This window comes from Zalophus californianus, chromosome X, assembly GCF_009762305.2.
Source record: "Zalophus californianus isolate mZalCal1 chromosome X, mZalCal1.pri.v2, whole genome shotgun sequence".
Taxonomy (NCBI): domain Eukaryota; kingdom Metazoa; phylum Chordata; class Mammalia; order Carnivora; family Otariidae; genus Zalophus; species Zalophus californianus.
In genome coordinates this window covers 123,637,451-123,646,955 of record NC_045612.1, presented here as the reverse complement: position 1 = coordinate 123,646,955, position 9,505 = coordinate 123,637,451, and the positions used below count along the sequence as shown (strand labels likewise).

General features: G+C 45.2%; 1 pseudogene; it reads right to left on the bottom strand.

Annotated features, from left to right (window-relative positions):
• Positions 1-458: 458 nt before the first annotated feature.
• Positions 459-3,513, bottom strand: LOC113931219 (annotated as a pseudogene).
• Positions 3,514-9,505: the final 5,992 nt, after the last annotated feature.

The window sequence follows — 9,505 nt, the reverse complement described above, 5'->3', positions numbered from 1 at the left end:
CTTCTGCTTCTTTCTCTAACCTCATAACAAAAAAAGAAACACAACATTTGCACACTTTCACTAAGTTAGTGGAAAAGGAAGTAAATAAACTAATAAGCCAATCAAAAATCAGAATGTTTAAATCTAAACCGCAACTAACTACCCTAGAAGTTATTTTTAAATCATTCATCCATAGGATCTTTTTTTGGATAAAACTGTATCTTCTTTATTTTGCATACTTTAATCTCAGAACAAAATAAACAACAACAACAACAAAAACCCCACAATACACATCCAAACCCCGTCAAATATTGGAAGGGATAGGGCTTGAGGGCCCTCTTTCCTGCCTCAAAGACAGGAGAAAAAAAAAGAAAAAACCACTGGACATCAGCAGAGGGAACCAGGTGAACCGGGGTCACTCAGGGCTGCTGGGGAGCATTGGGGACACAATACAGAGGGCACAAGGTCTGCAGGTAGAACTAATCTACTTCTTCCACGCGAGAGGCATCCTCATCACCCTCAAGGGGCGGGGGGATCTCACCAGGAACAGCAGCACTGGGTTCCTCTGCGGTCACTTCATCTTCATCAATGCCCAGGCCTAGCTTGATCATGCGGTAGATGCGGTTGGAGTGAGCCTGGGGATCCTCGAGTGAGAAGCCGGAGGAGAGCGGAGCTGTTTCAAACAGCACCACCACCAGGTCCTTGACCGCCTTGTCGTTCTTGTCCGCCTCAGCCTCCTGCCGCAGCGTTTCCACGATGGGGTGGTCAGGGTTGATCTGCCGGTGCTTCTTGGCCATCATATAGCCCATCTTAGAGTTGTCCCAAAGGGCCTGGGCGTTCATGATCCGCTCCATGTTGGCCGTCCAGCCATAGGTGCTAGTCACAATGCAGCAGGGTGAAGATACTAGCCTGTTGGAGACTGTCACCTTCTCAACCTTCTTATCCAAGATTTCTTTCGTGAGTTTGCAGAGGTTCTCGAACTTGGCCTTGCTCTCCTCCATTTTCTTCTTCTCCTCTTCATCCTCAGGCAGCTCCAGGCCCTCCTTGGTAATGGAGACCAGACTCTTCCCGTCAAACTCCTCGAGCTGTGGCACACAGTACTCGTTGATAGGCTCTGTCATATACACTACCTCGAAGCCCCGCTTCCGCGCTCGCTCCACAAAAGCGGAGTTGGCAACCTGCTCCTTGCTCTCACCAGTGATGTCATAGATGGACTTCTGGGTCTCTTTCATGCAGGACACATATTCTGAAAGAGAAGTCATCGCATCCCCAGACTGGGAGGTGTGGTTAACGCAGCAGCTCAGAAAGGTGGCGCCCGTTAGTAGAGTCCTCAGGGATTCCAAGCTTTAGGTGTTTAGGGAACGCCTCATAGAATTTCTTATAGTTCTCCTTGTCTTCTGCCAGTTCAGAGAAGAGCCCAAGGCACTTCTTCACCATATTTTTGTGAATGACCTTCAAGATTTTGCTCTGCTGGAGCATTTCTCGGGAGATATTCAAGGGCAGGTCCTCGGAGTCAACCACACCACAGATGAAGTTGAGATACTCTGGTATCAGTTCATCCCAGCTGTCCAGGATGAACACATGGCGAACGTAGAGTTTGATGTTGTTCTTCTTCTTCTTGCTCTCAAAGAGGTCAAAAGGAGCCCGACGGGGGATAAACAGCAATGCCCTGAATTCCAGCTGACCTTCTACAGGGAAATGCTTGACTGCCAAGTAGTCTTCCCAGTCATTAGTAAGACTCTTGTAAAACTCTCCCTATTCCTCCTGGGTAATGTCCTCAGGGTCTCTGGTCCAAATGGGCTTGGTCTTGTTCAGTTCTTCCTGATCGATGCATTTCCCCTTAATCTTCTTTGTTTCCCTTTTCTTGTCCTTCCCACTATCATGCTCCTCATCTGAGCCCACATCTTCAATCTGGTGCCTTGGCACCAGACATCTTTGTTTAATTGGTCTGGGGTGGCTTAGGAATCAGTATTTTTTTTTTTTAAGATTTTATTTATTTGTCAGAGAGAGAGGGCACAACCAGGGGGAGCAGCAGGTAGAGGGAGAAACAGACTCCCCGCTGAGCAGAGAGCCTACTGCAGAACTCGATCCCAGGACCCTGGGATCATGACCTGAGCCAAAGGCAGATGCTTCACCAACTGAGCCACTCAGGCGTCCCAGGAATCACTATTTTTTTAAAGCATCTAGGTGATTCAGATGCCACCACAGTCGAGAATCAAGAAGGCTATTTGTCCGTAAATTCAAAACTATGTTTTTGAGAAAAATAATGGGAATTTGATGAAAATGGTGAGAAATGCACAATTTCTGAACATCAGCACCCCTGACATTTTGGACAGATCATTCTTTGCTGTAGAAGCTGTCCTGTGCGCCACAGATGTCCAGCAGCATGCCAGTGGGAGAACCCAAAATGTCTCCAGTCATGGCTTAGTGTTCCCTTAGGGACAAAAATGCTCCCCTTGAAAACCACTTAGATGTAACCAACTGTCATGTTACAAGATCTAAGTAGTACTTCAGTTCTAAGGAAAACCAAATGAATAAACATGTTCTTGAGTTAAAGCAGCAATTCATCTATGATGCCGCAAAAAGGAGCAAGAGACAGTATTTTTAAATGATGCTCTAGATGACGTTTTTAATTAAAAATTAACCAATATGAGAGTTTTTCATCTCTTCTAGTTTGCACTTCTGGATCTGCACCCTACCCCGTCTTCACTCTACTCCCTTTTCAAATGGCCTCAGTGAGACTTTTTGTCAAGATAAAAACCTCCCCCCTCCCTCCCTCTCCCAGGAAGGTTGGAAATCGCTCCCATACTACAGCCTCACTCCAGCTAAGGCTTCCTCAGCCCCCTTCCAACAAACTCTAATTTACTGGCCTCTTCACGTGAATCAGTTACCAGGAGAAGCCCACCCAGAGGGGAGGAATGAAGATAGCATCGCTTCTCCATCCACTTGCCTTCTCTCTGCCAGGCAGAAGGGAAGTAAAGTTCAATAGATTTCTTTCTTTTTCATTTCCTTCCCTCCCCTGGCCCATGATTTTGTGCTTTACCCCCCTAGCAACAAGTTAAATAATATCCATCCATTCAGTGTTTCCTTCCTATGTTTCAAGCAATGTTCTAGACACTGTGACCCAGTAATGGACAAAATGAAGTCTCCACCATCTTGGAGGTTACACATTAATAGGCAGGAATGTCCACATTGTTCTAGATAATGATATTTGGCCCTACAGTTTGCATTTTCCTATTGCTTGAGCTCCTCTTTTAAACAAATATTCAACTGATGAACTTTTCTAGTTCCAAAGAGCATTAAGAATGAGCTTTTTAAATGTTGAACTTGCCTACCCAGGTACCTGAATGGAAGTGGACACCATTACTCGTCTGCTGGGATCAGTTTGTTACCATCCATGTTTTTGCACTTCCTCTTGAGAGGCTGACAAGCATTCCTGATGTCATGTTGAGTAAGTTCAAAAGCAATGAATGGTTTGGCAGCAATCGAGGGGCACTCAGCAGCCCTGATGGGGAGCCGCAGGTCCGGTGTCATCGATCTCTAGGTGGCACCGGGGCCCATCTACTCTGGGGCACTGGTGCAGCTCACAGAAGAGGGGGCCTTGGTTGGGGTCGCCCACATTGGTGAGCCGTGTGACTCAATCACAGCTCAATGTTGTTAGGTGTCTGAATGGCAACCCTCCAAGGGTGAGTCCAAGAGAAGAGCAGTCATCCTGGTGAGTCTTGGCCAAAGCTGTGGGAACGGCCTTGAGTTCTGCCCACTTTGGGATCTCCCTGGCTGGGACTCAGACTGCACATACGCAGCAGCCCAGGGGACACTGCTGGGCTTCATCTTGGCCAACCATTTGTGAACCAGGCCCTGGCATTTAGGAGGACCTCTGGGAACCAAGGGCACTACTGAACCAGAGGCTTCAGGTGGGAGATAAAATTTCCCACAAGGGAGGAGTTGCCACTGTGGAAACCAGAGATGCCCCAGAGCCACATCAGCCGCCTTCCTGAACCCCCCATTTCATTCAGACAGCTAAGACTTGGTGGGTCCTCCCCACCCTGTTAGTCATTGAGTCAGAGCTGACCCACCTTGGAATGGGACTATCGGGCAGAAACGTCACAAAGCCTCTAGAGATCAGTGTTCCGCTTTGACAAGAGCCCAGCAGCCTGTGGTAGTTGCGCCCGGGTGGAGGTTACCTTCTTTCGCCAGAGGCTCCAACTGGCAAATCATCAGACATAGAGATCATACCTCAAAAGGGGTGCTGGTGTCCTGGGCCCCCAAAATACCGGCAGTTCTCTGCGTATGGCTCTTCAAGGTGGGGAGACTTGCCCCTGGCGCTAAGGGATCCGGGAGGTACAAGCAACAAATACATCAACTCCTGCTCTGTGTTCAGATATAGAAGCACTGAAAGCCGTGCATGGATTGGCCCCACAAGGCCCCACCGACAGAAGGTCGCTCCACATGCCACTAGACACCTCACCCAGAAAACATTAGATGGATTTGGGTGCTCCCTCACCACAAGGAGCAGAGAGGATAGTCACCTGGGAGCCGGCATTCAACACAGCTCTAACAGTGTGACTTCCTCCCTTGTGCAGAGCTCCTCAGCCCAGCGGGACAGGTGCCCATGGTCTTCAGTTCTGCTTGGGGACAGGGAGACCTTGGTCCCAATCCTCACGATGTTCCTGTTCCGGCCGCAAGGCTGAGGGATGGAGGGGATTATCTGTCTCAGACTAGACTTGCTGCAGGAGGTAAAGCACATTTACTCCTGTTTTCAAGTGCCTGCTAGATGCTCACCTCTTTAACGCGTGGTGTATTTTTCCTTTTTTCTTTCCTCATCGGCTGAATTACATACACTTGGAAGTCAAGAAACTTTTGTGAAAATTCAGCCCGAAGTTCCTTAGAAATTGCAGTCCGAAGCCTGCATGGGAGTCCAGTGAGATGTGCAGAGTCTGAGGGAGCTGGCAGTTTCCCCAGCTGTCAGGCAGAGCCAACCTACGTGGTAACAACAATTCAGAAAACTCACCCAAAGTGACTAATGGCCCCGACCATGCTCAGGGGAACATCACGGTCTCCTGCCCGCTCTGTGCTTTATTCTGTGGGCCAGCTTAATTTGCCTATTGTCTGGCACCTTCCACAGAGACAGGAGAAAATATAAAAAAGGAGCCCACATTTGTCAGGAGAGGCTAAAATGCTGTTTACGATGAAGGATGTAATGAATAGCTCTATAAAATAAAGCAAGTCAAGAGATTCATTCTCTTTGAAATCCTTATACTGGGGCTTTCTAACTTGACTAGTGTCCTCACTAACACTTTCTAACTTGACATTCAAATACTCCTCAGTTCTACTCTGTGGACAGGTAGGACCACTGCAGCCACCTGGTTACAACGCGGATGGATTTTTCTGTCTCTTGGCTGAATGTGTTGCCGTTATTTATTTCCAATCTTACAAGATATTTCCAGAAGATATTTCAAAAGTAATTCTGGAACCATCATCCCAGACTTTACAATTACATTGACTGACTGTATTGATTTTTATTTTTTGTGCTAAATGACTAGCCTAGCAAATGTGAAATTTAAGTAAAAAAAAAATTTGTTGGTTCAAAATAAAGTAATGAAACTGAGGCCATAAAGATGTTGAGGGATCATTATTAGCTGTGTTTGTAGGACTTGTATGTCCATTAACATGACCCACTAGGAAAGCATAAAATAAAATGCATGGTGCTTTTTATGAGATTATTATAATGGTTATAGCTGCAAAATGCAAGATCTGTCTTTATATCTATTTATGAAGTGACAGGAGATGGCTTAAAATGTTTTGAGTTTGGAAATGATACCTATTTTGTTGTATTAAAAATCTCTGTCTTTCTGAAAAACAAACTGAGGGTTCTAGAGGGGAAGGGGTGGGGGGATGGGTTAGCCTGGTGATGGGTATTAAAGAGGGCACATTCTGCGTGGAGCACTGGGTGTTATGCACAAACAATGAATCATGGAACACTACATCACAAACTAATGATGTAATGTATGGTGATTAACATAACAATAAAAAATTTTAAAGGAAAAAAAAACTCTCTGTCTTGGGAAACCTGGGTGGCTCAACTGGTTGAGCGACCAACTCTTGGTTTTGGCTCAGGTCATTATCTCGGGTCATGAGATCTAGCCCCAGACCAGGTTCCCAGACTCAGTGTGGAATCTGCTTGTGCCTCCCCTCCCCCTCTGCCCCTCCCCTGGCGCACTCTCTCTCTTTCTCTCTAAAATAAATAAGTAATAAAATAAATAAATAAAATTTAAAAAAAATAAAAATCTCTGTCCATACAGAGCTATTCACTTTTTCTGTAGTCCCCATAAATTGGTATGATTTTTTTTTTTTTTTTGAGAGCACGCAAGTGGTGGCTGGGGTGTAGGATGGGGAGGAGCACAGGAAGAGGAAGAGAGAAAATCCCAAGCAGGCTCCATGCCCAGCGTGGGGCTCGATCCCACGACCCTGAGATTATGACTCAAGCTGAAATTGAGTTGGACACCCAACAAACTGAGCCACCCAGGTGCCCCAAATTGGTATGACTTTTTGAAAAAAAAAAAGATTTTATTTATTTACTCATGAGAGAAGAGAGAGGGAAACAGAGGGAGAGGGAAAAGCAGACTCCCCACTGAGCAGGGAGCCCGATGCGGGGCTCGATCCCAGGACCCTGAGATCATGACCTGAGCTGAAGGCAGACACCCAACCACCTGAGCCACCCAGGTGCCCCTGGTATGACATTTTTAAAAAGATTTATTTATCTATTTATTTATTTGAGAGTGTGTGTGCACACGCGCACGTGCAGGGCAGAGGGGTGGAGGGAGAGAGGATCCTAAGCAGACTTTATGCTGAGCAAGGAGTCAGATCCATGACCCTGAGATCACAACCTGAGCTGGAACGAAGAGTCAGATGCTCAACTGACAGCATCACCCAGGCACCCTCAGTATGACATTTGAAGAAAAATTTAGAAGATGTGGTTTTCCTGCTCTGTCTGTTGTACTCCCTAAGAATAATCAAGTAGTTCATTATCTTTTCTAAATATATACTACTATTCTATTTGTTTTATTTGCATAATGTTCAAATACAGTTAAGTTAAAAAGCCACTGAAACTTGATGAAAATATACAGCAGTAAAGCCTTAATTGGAGGTTTCACAAATCTTAGCATTTTCCATAGGGTTCATCACCCTTTCATTTGACTTCATTTTTGTTAAGAAAGAAGTCCTAAGTTGTTTTATTCCCTGGTACTTTAGGATTATCATTTAATATTAATTAGACTGCAACAGAAATATTCTTCTCTGAGTCTTACAGATGAAGAAGTGAAGGCTCAGAGAAATTCAGCAATTTGTCCAATGCACACAGTGGTTAAGTGTGGAGTTGTTCTCCAAACCCAGGGCCAGCTACTCCAAAGTCCACGCATTTTACATTAGACCATACTTCCAGACACCAAAAATGAACAGAAGGATTTAGTGGAAGGATGAAATAAATGGAAAGGCAGGATAAATTTACCCATGGCGTTCTTTGTAATGGCATGAAGTTAAAGGCTAGCATTAAAATCTTACACAGAAGTAAAAGATTTGTAAGTAAGAAGTAAGCACTGAGAAAAATGATATTAACCCAGTGAACTACTCAAAAGGATCATATTAGTCAGAAGATTAAGTGACTACAGGTCAGAAGTCAAGAGCAGAGGTTGCTGACCAGCTTAAAATGTCTAGACGCATGGATCCCCAGACAGGCAGATGGCCAGTGCATATGGCCCCAATCTCATCTATGGAGTAGAGGTCAGGAAATTTTACAGGTGATCCAGGGGTCTAAAACAGCGGTCAGCAAATTATACCCCAAGGGCCAAATATCCTGCCTGCTCCCCGTTTCCGTAAATAAAGTTTTATTGGAACACAGTCACTACCATACATCTGCATATTATCTACGGCTCTGCCTTCACACTACAGGACACACTTGAGTAGTGGTAACAGAACCTTTATGATCCAACAGAAACCTTATGATCCACCAAGCTTAACATATGCACTCCCTGGGCCTTTTGCCAACCCCTGGTATGAAACACAGACCAATTATTGGGCAAATAACACTCTCCTTCTCGTCCTCCTCCTTCTTCGTCTTCTTGTTCTGCCTGTTTGTTTTATATTTTTTTTAAAGGTTATAATTTTAATTCCAGTATACTTAACGTTGCAGGGTTATATTACTTTCAGGTATACAGTATAGTGATTCAACAATTCCGTACATTACTCAGTGTTAGTCACAAGTGCACTCTCTAATCCCCATCACCTATTTCATCCATCCCACCACCTCCCCTCTAGGAACCATCAGTTTGTTCTCTATAGTTAAGAGTCAGCTTCTTGGTTTATATCTCTCTCTCTTTCCTTTGCTCGTTTGTTTTGTTTCTTAAATTCCACATATGAGTGAAATCATATGGTATCTGTCTTTCTCTGACGGACTTATTCTGCTTAGCATCATACTCTCTAGCTCCAACCACGTCATTGCAAATGGCAAGATTTCATTCTTTTTTTATGGCTGAGTAATATTCCATTGTATATATACAATCTTTACCCATTCATCAACTGACGAACACTTGGGCTGCTTCCATATCTTGGCTATTGTAAATAATGCTGTAATAAACATCGGGGCACATGTATCCCTTTGTGTTTTTTGTTTGTTTGTTTTTTAAGGTTTTATTTATTTGAGAGAGTGAGCTTGCACAAACAGGGGGGAGAAGGGCAGAGGAAGAGGGAGAAGTAGACCCCCACTGAGCAAGGAGCCCAGTGCAGGACTCGATCCCAGGATCCTGAGACCATGACCTGAGCTGAAGTCAGCCACTTAACTGACTGAGCCACCCGGCACCTCGCATATATCCCTTTGAATTAGAGTTTTTACTCTTTGGATAAATACCTACTAGTGCAATTGATGGATGATAGGGTGGTTCTATTTTTAACTTTTTGATAAACCTCCATACTGTTTTCCACAGTGGCTGCACCGGTTTGCATTCCCACCAATAGTGCACGAGGGTTCCCTTTTCTCCACATGCTCAACAACACTTGTTGATTCTTGTGTTAATGATTTTAGCCATTCTGACAGGTGTGAGGTGATATCTCATCGTAGTTTTGATTTGCATTTCTCTGATAATGAATTTCACGGAGACCCCAGCTCCAAATACCCTCACGCTGGGAGTCAAGTTTCAATGTATGGATTCTGGGGGGACACAGTCAGTCTATGGTACGTACCATCTTCCCTCATGACTCCCGGGGCCAATCCCTGCAAGCTGGTCCCAGGTTCTCCTATGGGCAGGCTTTCAGCTGGGTTTGGCCAATGGGAGGGACTCACAAGTGCCTGCAGATCCTAGTGCCTTTTATAGGGTTCTAGAGCCTCTGGATATGCCGGCTGTGGCTCCAGCTTCCAGCACGTTTCCAAGACCCTGCATCTGGAGATCACTGCCTCCTCCTTCGTCCCTTCCACTAGGAGTGACAGTGGCTTGTAGAGGGCATTCTCTGCTTTGCTTGACCAGCCCATATTAGC